At 39.3% G+C, this 20,608-nt stretch overlaps 1 non-coding gene across 1 annotated transcript; it reads right to left on the bottom strand.

Moving 5' to 3' along the window:
- Nucleotides 1–4,154: 4,154 nt before the first annotated feature.
- LOC147917129 (U6 spliceosomal RNA) lies at nucleotides 4,155–4,261 on the bottom strand. Its single transcript, XR_015552381.1, has one exon. It is a non-coding gene; the product is annotated as a U6 spliceosomal RNA (small nuclear RNA).
- Nucleotides 4,262–20,608: the final 16,347 nt, after the last annotated feature.

Genomic DNA, 20,608 nt, shown 5'->3' with positions numbered 1-20,608 from the left:
ATATGCAAGATCCAAAAGTTTAAAATGGAATTAGACCAATTAAATTTAGTAAGAAATGATATATACTCAATTTTATAACTACTTGAAATCTAACATAGTCTTCCTCTTGAAAATCACTCAAGGTAAGTAACATGGTTCAGACACTCCAACATTGTTTTAAATCCTAAACTTCTATTTACGCTACCAGGCTAGTCTGTGGCTAGTACTTATTCTTGCGTATAGAACGTGCAAATAAGAAGTTCACGTGACGCCCCCTTTTCAGCTGAAAGAAAACTTACAGCTATAAGTTGTACCCCCCTGCTTAATTAAGTTCTACAGTAAGTTCCAGAAATCGGCAAACAGCCGATGGACCAGCACCGGCGGAGCGGGGCGCCCGGGCTGCGGGGCGGGGGGCGCACTAAATTTAGCCAAGGGCGGGCAGGAACCACACGCCCTCCCCGACCCCCCATCCGGCAGACCCCCCCCCTGCTCCTCCAGCCCCGCCCCCAGCCCGAGCCCCAACTCCCCGCAGGGACAGGCTGAGGGCGCGGGGCTCCTGCACCAGCCGGGAACGCGCCTCCCGCCCCCGACCCCGCCGCCACCAGCCCGGCCCCCGAGCACTCACCGACGGAGGGCAGGACAGGTGCTGTGTCCACCTCGGCAGCCGGACAGCCGGACAGCCGGGAGCGCGACAGCGCGGCGCAGGCGGCAGAGCGCGGGGGAGGCGGCGAGGACGAGGGGATGGCGCGCAGCAGTCGCCCGCCCAGGCGAACTGCGTCCTCTGCTCTGCCCAACCCTGAGCTGCAGCTCGGCCGCCCACGCGCACGTTCGCCTCTGCGGGGAGCGGGGAGGGTGGTGTTCCTGGAGCCCCGCAAAAATCTGTATAGAGGAGCAGAGCTCATGTGCAAGAAACATAGCTTAGATAATGTATAACTAGTTGTAAGCACCTAATTAGGTAGCTCTGATCATTTTAACAGCAGGGACTAATTGGCGGCAAACCCAAAGGGGACCAGCCAGGAAGAAGTGAGATGATCCCAAGGATTTACAACAGCTTTGTCTCAAGGCTACTATGCTCAGCATACAACCATCAAATTCAGAAAGTATCCTGTAGGCAAACCAGCCTTCACGGCATCAAAGTACATGCTTTGGGAAGAGCTCTGGGTTGCCTAACCAGGAGTCCTCCCATCAAATACCCACTTCCTCCCACATACCCAAATCTTCTATCTCTTCACTGGTTTTAGGCTCAGGTCAGGTCTCACTTGCCTGAAAAGAAAAGTAAAATCTTTCTCTGAATTCCTTCCTAATACCTTTAATTCTTGCCCTAGTGCTTTTTCCTTTCAGAGTTCAACTTCTCAACAATTCATCTAAGTCTGGCTTCATTTTAATACTAACACAGTCTACCTGACTCCCATCAACAGGACTCTACCAGCTCTAAATGACAAGAGTTTACTTCAATTTCTCTCCCCTTGGACCATGGTTATTCAGCACCTTAAAAGTTATTAAACCCTACTTTACTCTTCCTCCAGATATAAATTTCTGATTCAAGCTGTTCTCATCAGGAACCCCTATTTCATCCCCTTACATTACACTTAGGGAAACAGCCTTCTTTGATTCCCTGTCTCTGGTTCCTGACCTATTCTACTCCAGTATTCACACATGGCTGCCAAAATAATGTCCCCCAACATTTTCCAGTTCATTCTTTTAATCAGATGTCACAGAGGTGATGTCTCTGGTTAAACGTGGCAAACCGAATACATGTGTTTATCTCCATTACTTCCTGAAACCGTATTAAAAGGACAGTAAAGACATTTCAAAAACATAACCAGCAAGGACAATGACAACAGGAAGAGGAAACAGCAGAGGAGAGATGCCCACCAGTGAGGAGACATCTGACTTCACAGAGCACTGAACATGAGCACCTAAGGGGTGTGGGGGAGAGATGCCAGTCAGAATCTCAGCAAGTCTCCATTAATTGAACTGCCAAGGGGCCGGCCCTGTGGCTTAGCGGTTAAGTGCTCTTGCTCCGCGGCTGGCGTCCTGGTTCGGATCCGGGCGCACACCGACGCACCGCTTGTCTGGCCATGCTGAGGTGGCATCCCACATACAGCAACTAGAAGGATGTGCAACTATGACATACAACTGTCTACTGGGGCTTTGGGGAGAAAAAGGGGGAGGTGGAATGAACTGCCAAGAGGAAAAGCAGCGAGGGGTGATTCTGTTGAAAAGAAGAGGACTGGCTTAATCCGTTCAGGCAGCTATAACCAAGATACCAGAGACTGGGTGGCTTAAACAATATTTATTCCTCCCGGTTCTGGAGGCTGGAAACTCCAAGATCAAGGCACTGGCAGATTCGGTGTCTGGTGAGGGACCCCTTCCTAGTTCACAAATGGCCATCTTCCCCCGTGTCCTTACATGGTAGAAAGTATAGAAGAGCTCCCTGGGGTCCCTTTTAAACAAGCACCATTCATGAAGTTTCCACTCTCATGACTTCATCATCTCCCAAAGGCCTCATCTCCTAATACAATCACATTGGGGGTTAGCATTTCAACATATGAATTGGGGAGGGGGGAGGGGGAGGGCAAAAAATTCAGTCCATAACAAAAACTTATAAAACTCTACTTAAGGAACTCCCCTAGGTCTCCTCTCCTCTTCCAACTAAGCCAGTGACAAGGTGAACAGATGTTGGGCAGTCAAAACACAGAGGTACACCAAAGGAAACTCGATTTAAAAATAAATATGTACCATTAGCAGTTTTAAATAGATTATAGTCCATTAGAGCAAAAGAGGATCTTGATTATCATCTACTCCAACACTTCCATATAAGGATGAGGAAATTTAGGCCTATCTATGGAAGTGCCTTGCTCAAGCCCCTGTCAAATCATTGACAACACTGATGTTTACACATGGGCCCCATGACTCCCAACAAAATGCTCTGAAGTGGCTTTGCAACTATAAACTTCAAGACTGTAACATGAGAAAGTATGTTCAAATAAGAATGTCATCCGGGTATTAAAATTTTCACAACTCAGTAATAAGAAAACAGATGACAATAAAAATAGGCAAAAAGTTACTGAACACTTCACTGAGGAGATACAGAAAACAAGAATACGAGAAGATGCTCAACATCGCTGATCCTTAGAGAAATGCAAATTAAAATGAGGTACCACTATCCACTTAGGAGAATGACTAATTACAATATCACACTAAGAACTGATACACCTATATGAAAATGGTTATTATTTAAAAAACTGAAAATTGCAAGTCAGGCCAGGATGAAGAGCAATTGGAATTTTTACACATGGGTGGTGGAATGCAATGTGCTACAGCCACGCTGGAAAACAGTCCAGCAACCTCTCGGAAAATTAAAGATGCACTTACCCCTTAACTCAGCAATCGCACTCCTAGTTATTCATCTAAATGAAAACAAACGTCTACACAAAGATTCGTACACAAATGTTGATGACATCTTCACTCATAATCACCAAAAACTGACAAATGGTGAATAAATTTGATAGTCATACAATTATGCATTACTCACCAATAAAAAGGAACGAACTGCTACATGCAACAACATAGAGGAATCTCAAAAATGCCGTAACAGAAAGAATCCCCCACCACAAACTACATGACTGCATAGTGTATGATTTTTCTCTATGACATTCTGAGAAAAGGAAAGACTATACAGAGGAATCACAACAATGGTTGCCAAGGGCTGGGGGTGAGGAGGGGGAAGTAACTACAAAGGGGCACAAGGCAACTTTTGGGGGTGAGGGAAGCATTCAGTATCCTTCTTGTGGCTACAAGACTGTATATGTTCATCAACATACATAAAATTGCTCACCTAAGACGGGTGAATTTTACTATAAATTACACTTCAATAAACTGATTTCAAGAAAACAAAAATAATTTTAAGACATTTTGGCTTGCCTGTCAATAACATGAATAAAATAATTCATATATTTCTTGTGCTTGGAGGCATAAGATAGGAACAAAATAAACTTACTCTTTCAAAGGAAAGGATAGGAAGTTATTTTATTTTTTTTTTAATTTTTTGTTTATTGCGGTAACGTTGGTTTATAACATTGTAAAAATTTCAGGTGTACATCATTGTACTTCTATTTCTGCATGGACTACATCATGTTCACCACCAAAATACTAATTACAACCCATCACCAAAAAATATGGAACGCTTCACGAATTTGCGTGTCATCCTTGCGCAGGGGCCATGCTAATCTTCTCTGTATCGTTCCAATTTTAGTATATGTGCTGCCGAAGCGAGCACGGGATAGGAAGTTATTTTAAATTCTCTAAAAAAGATGATCCTCCCTATGACTAGAAGAATTAAACATCAACTATTATTATATATGTGCAAATATACATTCAAACTATAAATATTCTGAATTGTTTATCCTTGCACAGTAGAGGAATACTTTCATCATTTTCTCATAATTACATTCCCAATATATTTCCATTTCCATAACTATATCATTGCTTACAATGACTTTCCTTGAAGCCTCCTGAAGTGATACTGACCCTAAGAGAATGATCTAAAAAGCAAATGTTGAAAACAAAAAATGTCAATAAGCCAGCCATTTCCTTTATCTACTTGAGTCCAATAATTTCGTTTGTCTTTTTCAATGACCTGACTAAATAAAATAAACAGTTACGTTGGACCTAGACTTCATTTTTTCTCATTTCATAATTTTTAGAACCACTACAGTTAAAGCACATAGGAAATGTTAAATATAAATGACCAGTGTATACTCACTCAAGGAATGGTTCAAGTCCTAACTCTCCCATAACTGTTTTCATATTAAGCACAACAATATATGAGTACTTCTGAATTAACAATTGAATTTTAAACATCTCTACCTTCATCACTAAACAGAGCTCTTATTTCTACATTTCTAGGAATAGAACTTGAACAGCTTCAGATTTACTCAAAGTTAGACGTAAGTATCTTCAAATACCTACTCAAGAGCACCACTGATCTATTTCTCCCAATACCATCTATACGTAAATTATTTCTAAGGAAAATGTGTGAAATTTTCAAGATTATTGTAGGAAAATATGTGTCGAGAAAGGATATGGCTGATAAATCTAAGAGAAGGTGTATATCAACTCCATTCCACTTCCCTTTCCCTCCACCCCTCTTAAAATCACAGAAGCAAATTAAAATAAAAACTTTTGGAGTAGAATTTCTTTAAAGAGAGCACAATATTACTTCTATTTCAGCAGTGTCTATTTCAAATTTAGGTTCCCATAGTTATAAATAAGTACGTAGACAAATACACAATCCGCAAAACCTGTTAAATATGATTTATAGCGGCTATTAAAATTTTCACAAATTCTGATTTTCTCACTTCTCTACCTACAACATTTAAGTAGAGATTTTAACAACTGAACTACTCGTACCTTTTGCCAGGTTAATATTAGTAATAATAATGTACAATATTTATTGAGGGCTACTTACTATTCTATTCTAAGTGCATACTACTCTAAGCATACTCCTTTTATTTAGTTCCAGAAAATAGTACTTATATAGGACAAAATACAATGAAGCAGAGACTTTTATTATGGTGGATTGCTGTGAAATAGATAAATATTGTAAATACTGCTATTTTATTAACTGGAAAACCATCACAGTGTTTATTCCGGTTATTCTAAGAGAAGAGGGCATTACAATTTATAGAGACATAATCCAGTGTGTATTAAATCCAGTGTGATTTATTTTACTCATCTGGTGTCTGACAGTTTAAGACTAGGCTTATAATCAGCTCTCAAAAAGCCTGAACTCACTAATACATACCTTTACATACAAAGTAATACATACCGTTATTCACTGTAATTACTTTAGTATATGTTCAATGTTATCTTTTTATTTTATATATTATTACTTTTGTTTTCATTTTACTTATATCACGTCAAGCCTGGGACCTCTCAAAGGATGCCTGATAAAAGAAATGTGATTTTCTACATTATCTACCTCTATTAGGTTCAGTGATTTTTTCTTCCTCTCAATTTATTTTTTAAGCAGAGTCTAGTTTTAGACTACCTCAAGTACAGTGTCCTCTACTACACTGAAGACTTTCTGATATAATTATGACTCTATTTGAAAAAATTAATATACTTGGATTCCTTTAGAGACATGACTATAATTATCATTTTTTCTTTATTATGTCTTTAATTTTAATATTAATTGTGCATCAATACCTATAAAACCGCCAAACTCCAAGATCTCAAGTTACTTCTGCTTAGGACATCAGGAAAGGACTAAACAGTTTATTAAATAGTTTATTATTAGTAAATGAAACAAAACGTAAAACCACGTTTTATTAATTTCCCAGCAAAAATGCAAGCACACTCAGGGAGAATTTTGAAGAAAATGTAATAAAGGAACCGTTTAAGAGTTGTGGGACAGGAACCAGAATGGAATGCTGTGGCGCCAAAGGTAACACGTTTCCATATTAAGGACCACAGTCCCCATGGGAATTGATTTCTACCCTGTGAAAAATGGGGACAGCTGCACACAATGAGAGCTGGTGCTGGGACTGTTACAGGGGACAAAATCAGTTCCTTCTACGGCTAAACTCAAAAGGAAGTCAGAGGGCAAGGGAGTCTGCAGCGAACAAGGCAGAGCAGGGCAGGTGAATGTGGACTGGGGGCAAAGGGAAGGGGCAGACAGTAACAGCACACTTATCAACATGCTCACAGTTTATTTAAAGACACCAAAGGTGAAAGTCTAGTAACAATAGAAGAAAACCGTAGTCTGAATACAGAATATATATGTACCAGAACACTTAAAATCAAACATTCATAAAGATAACATAAAAACTACCACATAAGGATAAATAATGCTTCTAGAGAGGTCTTTTTTCCTAAGCTAAGAAGCCACTCAACAAATAATTGCCAAGAGTCTGCTACACACCAAGCACTCTTGGTGGGGATACATCAGTGAACACAGGGCCAGCTCTTTCACTGTAGTGAAGGAATATCATATAATAGATTTTAGCCAGATTAAGAGAAGAAACGGTAAATCTGTGCATAATGAAGCAGAGGAGAATAAAAAGACTGGGCAATTAAGGGGTGCACGGCCTACTTCTCACCCCCCCTTATACTCTTCGGGGAGGACACCTGATGGGGTGAGTGTGCGCTCTCCAGCAGCTCTGGGAAGTGTCCAGCAGAAGTCTCCACGGCAAAGCTGGGCTCCCACAGAAGGAGAGGAGCCCTTGAGAGAAAAACAACTCTGGGGAGACATACCAGAAAACTCCTCCTTCTCAACATGCATTTTTGTCTCTGGAGTTTCCCCTAAAAATAGATCTCTAAAGCGACAGAATATTTAATGGTTAGAGTCAGAAAATGATTGCTTCCTTTTTGGATATTTCCTTTTGTTCATGCCATTTTATCTTCTTAGACAATTTTAAAGCTGACAACTATTAACATGACCAACTGGAATGGGTTCTCCTCTTCTATGTCATTTTTCAGCTCAGACACAATTTTGTTCCTCAAGAGTTCTATAAATCTAACTTTAAAAATAGAATGTATTTTAAAACTGATCTTTTATGGTATAGTGTTCTATAAAATCCCTTGAATTAGGAGTGTTCGCTGAATTAATATCATAGTAGAAACATTTCATGGTGTACAGCTCTATGAATATCTTTGAATAAGTAATGCTCATCAAATAAATACCAGAGTAAAACAAATTTAAGCATACTGTATCTACATTTTCCCTTCTATCAGTTTGAGTTAAAGATAACATATGTTTATGAAGATGAATATAGGCATTTATACTTAGCATCTTATAAATATTTATATTTATAATGTTATGTTATATAGCCAAATTTCAGATAAACAATATTAAATAAGAACCTCAAGTAAACGGATTATTCACTTTTAGAAGAAAGTTCAATTGCGGTATACAATTAGCTTATGAGTTCATGTGAGAAATATATTCACAAAAAAACCACATAATTTATACACATTCTTGCACATGTATACACACAGAGTCAAGCAGTTTTGGATACGTGAAGTTTGCAATGCTTATGAGAAGTCCAAGCAGAGCTTCAAATACTCACTTGGATACAGGAGTCACTAGTATATACATATGGCAATTAAAGCCACATTTCTAGATAGAGGCACCAAGAGAATGAGTGCAAACAGAGAAGACAAGACCAAGACTTCACTCTGCCTCTGGTTCCATCCCCCAAGGTCAACCCCAGAGGAATTATAGAGGGAAAGATGGAAGGAGAACTTGGAGAACGTTTTCTCCAAGAATGGAATAGGACAGTCCCGCCTTGAACCCTTCTGTGTGTTAGGGAGTGGAGCAGCCAGGTTGGCGGGTGAGAATAAAAACAGGAAGAGAGATGTTAGAACTCTGCTCTCACTCTTCATCCCCTCTTGCTTTGGGACGTCAGTGTGCTGCTTCTACACAGGGAGCAGTTCCTCAATTCCTCCTCCTCCTCACCTTGTTCTTGCTAACATGACACAGAGTTGTCCCTTAGACCTCAGCTGCAAGTGAGGCTTTGTGAAAAACAGGTGAGGACCACTAACCTTGGGGAGGCTTTTGCCCTCCCTCCATCCCAAATCTAAAGAGCTGGTAGAGTTTGGTGTCAACTCACACAGTCTAATTTGGAAGCGTATTATTTTTATCAATTTGTATAAATTATTTTTATATTAATAATATTGAATCTCCGTTTTATTTCCCCCACTTTGTTTTCTGTCTGTAATGTCTTTTTTTCCGAAAAAAACTACGTAGTTATGTCTGTATTATTTCATTGTGATATTCTAAATTGCATTCATGTTTAGAAGGCCAATTCTATTCAGAAATTAAATAAATTTTCATGAGTACCTCCAATACCGTTTTGTTTCCATTTTATGCATTTAAATCTTTAATCCATTTGAGATATATTTTGGCACAAAGCAGGGGTTGAGATACAGATTGAATTTTTTTCCCATACAGCTGCCAACTTTCCCAGAACCATTTGAAAATACTCTGTCCTCCACTTTCTTAGAAGATGTTTGCTTTATCAAACCTTATGTTCCAATATATACTAGAATTTCTACTTAGTTTCACTGACTGCATCTGTTTTCCTGTGTACCTACAACACTGCTTTAGTGATTACATCTCTTAGTATTTCTACATTCATGGCTGGTACGAAGGTCCAGCCTCATTATTATATTTATCTTAAAAAGTTTTAGTTATTTCCACCTGTATTTGTTTCCAAACTTATCGTCAAGTTTCTGAAAAATAATTTTGAGGTTCTGATTAGAATTTCATTACACTCATTTGGAAAGAATTAACAGTCTGGACCATGGTTAACAATAGTTAACTGCTACAGCAGAATCACAAGTCAATTAGAACAGACAACAAAAGTACCAGCCTGACGCAGTTATCTCCGTCTTCTTTGATATCTCTCAATGAAGTTATGTTGTTTTCCTCACAGCTGCTTCACATTTCTTTTTAGGACAACCCTCTCTATTTTACATTTTAAAGAGTTTGCTATTTTGCCCTCATATCTTCTGCTTGTTTCTTCTAATGAATTTTGTGTATTTACCTTATGTCTAGTTACTTTCTTGCTGTCTCATTAATTCTAAGTGTTCTCTACTTAATTTTCCTAGCTTTCTCAGATTTATGTGTCTTTTCCTTTTAAATTAAAAAAAGCTTCAATTTCACATTTCATTTCTTTAAACAGAGCTTCTAGAACAATGTTAAATATCACGTATACTTTTTTAATTGATGTTTTCATAGTTTATAACATTATGAAATTTTGGGTTGTACATTTTTGTTTGTCCATCACCATACATATGTCTCCCTTCACCCCTTGTGCCCACTCCCTACCCCCACTGCCCCTGGTAACCAAAATACAGTTTTCTCTGTCCATGAGTTGGTTTATATTCCACATATGAGTGAGATCATACAGTGTTTGTCTCTCTCTTTCTGGCTTATTTCACTTAACAGAATACCCTCCACGTATACTTTTATAATTTTATTTATTTATTTTTCCCCCCAAAGCCCCAGTAGATAGTTCTATGTCATCGCTGCACATCCTTCTAGTTGCTGTATGTGGGACATGGCCTCAGCATGGCCGGAGAAGCGGTGCGTTGGTGCGCGCCCGGGATCGAACCCAGGCCACCAGCAGCAGAGCGCGCGCACTTAACCGCTAAGCCACGGGGCCGGCCCTCCACGTATACTTTTAAATACAAATACAGGGATACAACTGGAGCTGGGAACTTTCCATCGAATAGAAAAGTAGAAGGAAAGGGAACTAAGACTGCTGAAGGAAAATATCACAGATCACTCAGCCAGCTGGAGCTTAAACTTGCTGCTCCTAATCCAGCCTCTAACCGGATGAAGGGAGCCAATCTCTACACTGTTCTTCCATCCAGCAATTTGGGAATCACTCCAGAATCTTTATATCTACCGACTTCTAATTTAGCATCAATTTTTGTTTACTGTTACTTCCTAAATATTCTCCTTCTGAACTATCAGGATTTAGAGCAGATCCTCAACATATATAATCAAAATTATTACAACAGCTTCCTAACTAGTTTCACAATCTGCAGACAAATTTCTCGTCACTTTACATGTTGCCACTGTAGTATTCGTGCTAAAAAAAAAAACCTAACCTGTCATATCAATCTCTTGCTTAAAATCCTCAGTGGTACTCAAACACATCCAGAATATAAATATCCAGAGTTCTCTAAGATCAGATTTTTATCTATCTCTTAAATCTCAGTTTCTCAACTCCTTCCCCTCCTTACCTTGTTCTTGCTACAATAAATTTCTTGCACGTTCATGGAGACATGTGCTCTGTCATAGCCACGCCTCTGAACATGCTTTTTCCTCTTCCTGGAATGCCTTCTGTTCCAATAACTTGTTTTTAGAGACTCGGGTTAAGCATCATCATAACAGAGATATTTCCAGAAATCCTCCAGGCTGTGTTAACTGCTCCTCTTCAGTGCTCCCACAATACCTTCACTATCCCTTGGTCATAACATTTATCACACTGTATAAGAAACTTTAGAATGGGAATCTCTCTCCCTGTCTCCCTGTCTCTCTCTCTCTCCCATACTGTTTAGGACTTTGCCTAAGAGAATTATTCTCAAAAATGTTTTGCTATTAAATGTGATTCTCAGTAGAACAGGTCACAAAACTTGAGCTAAAGCAAGAGCAGAAACATGCTGAGAATCTGAACCACTGACACCAAGAATATGATCAAGTATAACCACGTTGAGTTAGTAATACTATCCTAGACTTCAATTTGGATAAAAATGAAGAATTCTGGAGGATAAAGCCATGATATAAAATTAGGCAAATATACTTGTACAACCACAGAGACGGGAAATCCCAAGGAAGAAACCCAGCATGTTCTTTTGTATAATTTTAAAAAGCAGAAATTAAAAGTTAAAATAAGTAAAATCTTATACTTACACGAATTCACCTTGCCCTACTCTAAATTCCTTTCTTCTAGGTCACTGGCTATTTAAATCAATAACATTTTGTTTAATGTTTATTACAGACTAGACACTAAAAATATAAGATAAAAAGGGGAGTCCTGACATCAATAAACTCTAATAGAAAAGATGAAGAAATGGGAAATATGAATATCTGAGACATATTTCAAGATATTCTGACTTTGAGGATACTTAGAAGTTTTAAAAGCCCAAAAGGGAGCAGAAAATCATATTGGGAATAAGAAACATGGAACACCAAAGTTTATTTTCCTTCTCTTTTTCAATTTTCAATAGGAATTTAACGTCCCTTTAAAGGAGTATTTCTATCTTTAGTGCCTAGAACAGCGCCTAATATGTACAAGACACTCAGTAAGTTCCATTGAATAAATCCATAAATAATTGTTCAAGTTGTTTTTTCTATTTTGATTGTATTTCTCTTGAGATACATGGTACAATGGCCCCGATATTGAGAGACATGGTGCAGAAATTATTGTATAGTATGCTGTAATTTTTTGACTACTAACAATTAAAATGCCTAAATTTTAGGCGCCCACCCCGTGGCGTAGCGCTTAAGTGTGTGCGCTCCGCTGCTGGTAGCCCAGGTTCGGATCCTGGGCACACACCGACGCACTGCTTGTCAGGCCATGCTGTGGCAGCGTCCCATATAAGGTGCAGGAAGATGGGCACAGATGTTAGCCCAGGGCCAGTCTTCCTCAGCAAAAAGAGGAGGATTGGCATGGATGTTAGCTCAGGGCTGATCTTCCTCACAAAAAAAAAAAAAAAGGCTCAAAAAACAAAATAGCCAAAACTTTAACTCCCTTCATATAAAATTTACTGAATTCTTGTATGCCTTCTTGAGTAACAAAGAAAATGTTGGAGTTAGCACTAGTGCTTTGGAACTGGCACATAACTGTGAATACATGAACATAAACGTCTTCCACACGTTACCAAAGTTCAAAAATCACTGATTTGCACCATTCCATCATTATTTTAACTCATTTCCATGTCTCCAGTTTTTCCCCAAACAGCCCTTGCATCTTATTTTTCTGTATTTTTCTTTATGCTGTTTTTTCTTCTTTTTGCTTTTTCTTTTTTTTTTTTTTCTTTTCTTTTTTTCCCCCGAAAGCCCCAGTAGACAGGTGTATGTCATCGCTGCACATCCTTTTAGTTGCTGTATGTGGGACGCGGCCTCAGCGGGGCCGGAGAGGCGGTGCGTCGGTGCGCGCCTGGGATCCGAACCTGGGCCGCCAGCAGCGGAGCGCGCGCACTTAACCGCTAAGCCACGAGGCCGGCCCTTTTTCTTCTTTTTGAAATGTTGTTCCTGCCCAAGTGGCTTGGTGAATTGCTACTCATCCTTAAAGGTTCAACTCAAATGTCATTTCTCTGTGAAACTTGTCTTCCTTCTTGACCGGATAACATTTTATACTGCCTCTATTATATGAGCAATTATCTCAAAACCACATTAAGTATTTGTCTACTTGTCTTATTATTCTTTGAGGACAGAGAAACAAAGTCTAGCACAAAGGTAAAAGTGTTAGCACTTTCTAAATCTCTGATGAATACGAAGTCTAAAAAAACGCTTAGGACACTTAGATCAACCACCTTCTGATGCTTGTCTGAATGCCTGCTGCAACATGTTCATGCAGTTATCCAAACTTGTCTTCAAATATCGGTTACTCACTCCTGATTGACACAGCTCCTCCCATAGTTGTGCAGTTTTGAATAATTTCACTCATTTCAACCAAAACGTTTCACATTGTCTTTTTTCCTAACATAACCTTTGGAACAGTGGAGTAAGTTTAACTCTTCCAAATGGATACCTTTAAATATGTAAAGGCAATGGCATATATGCCACTAAAGTCTCATTCTACTCTCATCTATAATTTCTAAATTAAAATCATTGATCATATTTCTCTAATTGAAACAAAAACTATAAAGCAAATTTAACTATTAAATAAGGCAATTATAAATCTACCAATTTGAATAATTTATATATTGTACAAGATTTCTCGTAACATCTGAACTGAACTAGACCCTGGGAACTTGGACTGTGGTTCAGAGAAAACATACCTCTGCTAATACGGAAAATTACAACTATTTCCACGTTCTTCCAGACACTAAAATTCAACTTAATCGCATATGACCAACAGGAAGCACTAACCACATCATTTTGCTTTCAGTTAAAAAAAAGCAGTTTTAGATGAAAGTGAAAATACCAAACATCAAATTTTAACTGCGAGTCTCAAAAAGATTATAAGACAAGTTTTGTTTTTCCATGGTTTTTTCCTACATTTTATACCAAAGTATCTGAAAATTTTGCAAATGGTAACTCTTGCTTTTGCCTGCCTTTAAATGACTGAATGTATTTAACTTTCAATGTTTTATAAACAAACAAATCTTTTCTTCAAGTAGTTCCAAGAAAAAAATTATGGATCCTCAAAACATCTGGACTGTTGGCTCCATCACTCTCGAAAGCACTTCCACCAAGTATTCTCACTGGTCACCCAGCTGCCTCCTTCGTCTTTGCTCCGATATCACTGTGTCAGTCAGACTGACCCTGACTACTAGATTCTAAATCGTCACCCACTCCACCCCAACCATGCAGGTCTGACACCTTTCACCCTGTTCTATTGTTTCCCCATCACCACTGTCACCTTCTAAATATATACAGGTTTACTTCATGTATATACTGAATTACTCACCCAGACCACACAGATGGTCAGTATATTCTTTGCTAAACCTTGTCAAAAAATTCCTAAACAATCAGAGGGTATTTTTCTATTTTTGAATTTACCATAATGAAAGCCTAGAGTATTGAACAATTAAATCCCACAGTTGTATTTTTTATCAAACTGCCTAATTGGAAACAATGAAAAAAGGAAAAGAAATGTGGGTTATCTTGTGCTGACAATCAGAGTAAATTTCTAAACCTAGAAATTTAAAATAAATTATTTGTAGTTATTTCAGGAATCATGAAATTTTTTAGATAACTGGTCACTCGTAGCAGTTAAATACATGACTCCAGACTGTTACAGAATAGCAGAACAACTTATTACTAATTATCCCTTAGTGGTGTGCAGTCAACTCTATCAATAATCAGCGTAGGTCTGGATGGGTGTCACATGTACCTTAGCAGGCATAACCGAAGGGCACAGAGACCACAACTGATGCAGTGCAGTGAGATAATTACACAACGTTGTTTCCGAACACTACCATGTTTTCTTTGAAACCAGGTCTGCATCTTATAGAGTTTTCTCTCTCTCTCTTTTTTTATATTCATGATTATCCAGTGTGCCAAAGAGGAAAGACAGACTTCCTAAGGAAATAAGGCAGCTTAAATAATGGCCAATCGGGAGTCACACACCATAACAGTTTGATATAACTGCAATTCTCACTGGCAGCAAAGTGGCATGAAATGAATACGTAAGGCTTCTCTATAGATATTTCTTTTTTACAATCAAGAAGAATTTATGTTTTTGTCAAAGTTATATGCAAGTCTTAAAAAAGCAGTATTTTAGACCATTATGCAATATTCTCTGAAAGGATACTCTGGATTAAAAAGAAAGATGATTAAATGTCAATATTTATGTATTCCTTTAAATTTGTATAACGTCTTAATACACATGATCTCATTTATTCTTTACACTGATTTTACATGTCAGGTAGACTCCCTGGATCTGCATTATCCTGGTGATGCAATATTAAGACGACAGCAGGGAAACAGAAACCATGAAAGATTCGGCAGGCTTGTTCTTCCTTGTCCTGTGTTGGCTTTCACTTTTTACCTTCTGCCAGCAAGTTCAAGTCACGTGAATAAGTAATTAAACTAAGTTGATTTAATGATTTTCAAAATCTACAAGTTTGAAGACTTCCTCTATCAAAATTGTTGAATTAGCATTTAATAATTTAGAAATCTTTGCTAGAAGTCGTATGCACTTTGATATTGTACATCTCAGAACTCTCCAAAATGATCATAGACACCTGAGAGCAGCAAGCAAAATACTTGGGAGCCTAAATCTCCGCCACTCCTGACTACTGAGTTGCAGTCTTTGATGTTCTCTGTCTCCTTAAAAGAAAGTGCTTGGGGCTTCCCATATGCAAGTCAGCTGTGTTAATATTAACAATGACCCATCCACTGCTCAGTACAGAATTGCTTTTTACATAATGTTGACACACCAACTAACAACAGTGATTGTGTGTGTGTGTGTGTCTGTGTGAGGAAGATCAGCCCTGAGCTAACATCCGTGCTAATCCTCCTCTTTTTGCTGAGGAAGACCGGCTCTGAGCTAACATCTATTGCCAATCCTCCTACTTTTTATTTCCCCAAAGCCCCAGTAGATAGTTATATGTCATAGTTGCACATCCTTCTAGTTGCTGTATGTGGGAGGCGGCCTCAGCATGGCCGGAGAAGCGGCGCATGGGTGCATGCCCGGGACCCGAACCCGAGCCACCAGTAGCGGAGCGCTCGCATAACCGCTAAGCCACAGGGCCAGCCCACAGTGATTATTTTTAAAAAGAGGAAACATGTAAATACAACCCATACTAAAGCAGATCAATAAATATGAAGATCTCAGAAATAAAAAGACAAGCTATATTCTATGGTACAATTACACGTCATGTTTTTTTTTCCCCCCGTGAGGAAGATCAGCCCTGAGCTAACATCCGATGCCCAATCCTCCACTTTCTTTTTTTTTCTTTTTTTTTTTGCTGAGGAAGATTGGCCCTGGGCTAACATCCGTGCCCATCTTCCTCTACTTTTATATGGGACGGTGCCACAGCATGGCTTCTGGCGGTGCGTAGGTGTGCGCCAGGGATCCGAACCTGCGAACCCTCCAGCCACTGAAGCAGAGCACCTGCACTTAACCGCTGCGTGCCCGGGGCCAGCCCCTTACACGTCATGCTTTTATGTTGACGTTTTCAATTGTACAAAGGTTTTAAAATAATCAAGATTTGATGCTTGCAATTTTTAAAAATCAGCTTAGTAAGGAATGTAAACATTTAAGGGATGCAGTTAGATTATTTATTTCCTCTTTATAATTCACATCGATTGTGACTGAGGAGACTCTTTTCAGTGATTATATATTATACCAATACCCATGTGATGTAATAGGGTCAATGACAGAGAAAGGGTCACACCATTTCACACTACAGAATGTTTCATATAATATCCAACATTACAGCATATATCACCATCTTACAAAAAACTCAATGGCCAAATGACGTTCTCACGAGAGGATTTGTTTTTTAACAGGAGATACAATCAGTTATCTCTGGAGGAAATTCAAACAAGGATACTTCGTTAAGGAAATTCCCTCAATTTTAATGCAAATCAAAAAAACTCAAAATAGATATTTAAAGCATAAGATTTCCAAAGTGAAGTTAAGGCCATTTTATAAATCTTAGAAGTCACAAACCTAAGTAATAATGTATATATCTGGCTTGCATAACTGCATGTAATATAACATATATTATATATGACTGATGAGAGGAAATCAAATAATAAAACAATGAAAAGAAATCTTGATTTCAAATCTTTTAAATCTATTAAATTTAGGATGTGCAGAAATGTTGTTTGAAACATTTGTATTCTACATTGCACATTCAGTTACCTAATGGCAATAAATTATGTATGGCTGGTGATGTGATTCATAAACTTGCCAGCAGAGTTCAGAGGCAATGTATCAAAAACAGAGAGAATGCCAGATCTTAAACAAGAAAATGACATTAAAGAATTAGCCAATTCTTCCAGTGATGTAAAAATCACACGTCAAAGCCGGAATAAGTTTGTATCAAGCTTTACAGAGTATTGACAAAAATTAAAGACAAGAAACATTTTAAAAATACATATTTGTACACATTTATATTTTTAAGTTTTTCACATCTGAAAGAGCATTTTTAGATTCACGACTTGTGCCCGGGAGTGTCTGCTCTCTGCATGTGGTTGTTTAAGGGACAATTCAGTTTAAATAAATATGCAAGAAGTCACTTTCAACATAAAGTGTTAGGCATGTGAACCGATCCAAACGTCTCATAGATATCAAAATACTTTATATAGAGATTCATATTACTCATTCTTTTAACTGTATAACTTGAGACAGAATTACATATTCTAATTTTTTAGCAATTTAAAATTCTGCAAAAAAGTGAAGCTTCCACATCTAGAAACAGTGATGTAACATTTGGCGGGAGAAAGGGAGTGAGCAACGGGGAGTTGTGAATTGAGATTATTTCCAAATTGTCATCTTCCAATTTCAACAATTTAGCAAAAATTCAGCATTAGAAGTGAAAAATTAACAGTTTTCCCACAACGTACTCAAAGTGCGGTAATTCTTTTGAAGCTGATGTTTCTTGCTAAGTAAATGCTGTATTTCTGACTTATAGTGAAAAATATGCTGTTGTCAATGATGGTTACATTAGCCCGGAAGGCTATTCTAAGAGTCACTGCATTCCACCTACTGCTTCCAGTGAGAGTAGCACATAATCTGGATAGACCAACTACTGCCCGTTCTACCTCTAATTTCCAAATGAGGCAATTCTGTAAACAACCTTGTTGATATCTCCAAAATTGATACCTTGGGTATCTGTCAAAGTATATATGAATTTCAAGTCTCTCCATTACGTCAAAATTAAGGGTTTTCTATAGAGAGATTATATTATTTTCATGTTTCAAGAAGGTAATTTATTTTTTTCTGAAAAGCTCTGTTTGCAAATTCTTACATTTCACCTCCTCTTTGAATCTTCTTCAGTTACTCAACTTTAAGCACAAAAAAGTTTTATGCGTAGAATTTATCAGCAGATGTTTATTGGTCACCTACTATACAGCACAGCACACAATGCAAATACATACTTGAAGAATTTTAAGGGATCATTCACCAACTTCAACAAAAATACTGCATTTGTGATAAGACGCTACAGACCACTTTGGCCACGAACTATATTATAATTTCCTGAAGGTCAGGTCTTCATCTGAAATTCTTCAGTGTTCTTAGAGGACAAGCACATAACAGGTGCTCAGTAACTGCACGCTGAATTGCACTAAATGTCAACACCTAACCTTCAAGAAAATGCCATCACTTTCTCCCATCAGGGAAAGGGTCAAATGTGACAAAATATGTCAATAACAAACTGTGGAAAGAGGGGATTTTTTTAAGGACTTCACTCTAAATTTACCTTCACTTTTCACAAGTGAATCTGGGGATCTGCTTCTGGTAAGTTGTCAAAATTTACTTCAGTATCTATTAATAGGGTCTGGCTACTATGACTTTGCAAATGCAAATATCCTGCATTGTAATGATTACAAGAGAAGGTTTGGGGGACATTTACCTGAGTCACCGTGGAACAGATTAACAATAAAGAAGTATTTTAGGACTCTTACATTAAATTATTATTATATAATATTCATTTTTACTCTCACATGAAACTATTTCATCTCCATCAAATTATTTATACTCGTTTTGAGAGACCCTACCATGCCATGCTTTCCCCCAGCAACTGCCGCACTTCTTCTCTTCCCCTCAAAGCGACACTTCTGGAAAGAACTCTTTGCACACACTGTCTTCATTTCCTCGTCTAACTTCCCTTCATCTCCTTCCCCAAGGGCTTCTCTCCATTCCACTTGACCTAAATGGCTCTAGAGGTGGCCAAGGTTCTTGCCCTTGGTGATCCCTCATCCTGGAACACCTTCTCTGAGACATGTGCATGGCTCTCTCCCTCACTTTCCCCACCACACCTTTCGTGGAAAAGCTACCCTGACCACGATATTTAAATTATCTCCTCCCTGCACTGTCTGGCACCTTTTCCCTGCTTGATTTTCCTTCATAAACTTATAACCACAAGGAATATTTTATATTTTACTTAATTTTTTTGCGCGAGTAGAAACCATTTTACTCACCGACCTGAGGTTTACATAATAAATTACATAATACTCCTGCTGTGCACTAAAAACCATTCTATAGTGAAGCTCCAAACCCTCTGGTCTTCTAACACTTTCCAGAGAGACCTGGAAAAGTCGGCTGCATAACTGGGAGGAGGGGGAAATGAAGTCTGTACAAGTCCTCCTTGACAAGCTGCAAACCCCACCAAATGTCCCAGGATAAACAGGGACGCGGAGCAGGCGACTCCCCTCTGCCCCCATCCCCCGGCGCCCAGGGGGCGTCTAAGGCCGAGGCAGAGCGAGCGGGGCGCAGGGCGCGGGGTTTGGGGCGCTGCCCGGGCCACGCGGGGGGTGTGGCCGGGCCTTACCTGCTCCCCGAAGTCGATGGCTCTGTTGGTGACGCCCAGGGGCGCCACGAACCGGATCAGGGGCCCGTAGTGCGTGAGCGCCGGGAATTTCACCATCGTCCCCGCCGCGGGCGGACCCCGCACACATGTGCCGCCGCGAGGGGACTCTGCCGCGAGGCGCGGGGCGAGCGGGACGAGCGGGGCGCGGGCGGACAGGGGCCGGGCCGGCGGGGCCTCGGGGCGGCTGCTCCAGCAGGAGCGCCGCGAGCTCCAGTCCATCCCCGCTGCCCTCCCACACGACAGAGACCTGCTGGCGCGGGCGGCAGAAGATGCTGTTGACAGCAGCTCTGGGGCCTGGAAATAAGTCACTGTGCGCAGGAGGCGCCGCCCTCGCAGCTCTAAGTAAAATAAGGAAACCTATTTTACTTAATTTGTTTATCTGTCTCACCAAACATTATAAGTTTTATTCACAACTCTTATCATCTCCTATAACAGTTCCTTATAACAAAAAGTTAAGTTGAACTCCAACCTTTCCAAATTCCCGTCTCATCCTAATATTATTCAACCCCTCAGCAGCATCAATACAATTTTCCATGTCTCCTTTGAGAAGTACTTCGCGGGATCCTATCATTCCACACTCTCTAGATTTTCTTCTGCTCCATTAGTCCATCATTTTTTATGTAATTTGCTAGCTCCTTCTCCCATTACAAAATATTTGGTACCAGTGTCCCCAGCCTTAGTCATGGACACCTTCTTTTCTGAGTATGCACTCTTAACCCAAGTGATCTCACCAAGTCCCCAGGCTTCAAATATCATCCATATTATGTTGACTACCAAGTCTGTAACTGCAATCCTCATTTTTCCCGTGAGCTTCACACTTATGTAAAATTCTAATGTGAACTATACGTTAAAATGATTTTTTATACCTCCTAGGTTACTGCCTAAACAGCTTTAA

This window comes from Ceratotherium simum, chromosome 5, assembly GCF_057802395.1.
Source record: "Ceratotherium simum simum isolate JZ-2026a chromosome 5, ASM5780239v1, whole genome shotgun sequence".
Taxonomy (NCBI): Eukaryota; Metazoa; Chordata; class Mammalia; order Perissodactyla; family Rhinocerotidae; genus Ceratotherium; species Ceratotherium simum.
This window is presented reverse-complemented; position numbering and strand designations above follow the sequence as displayed.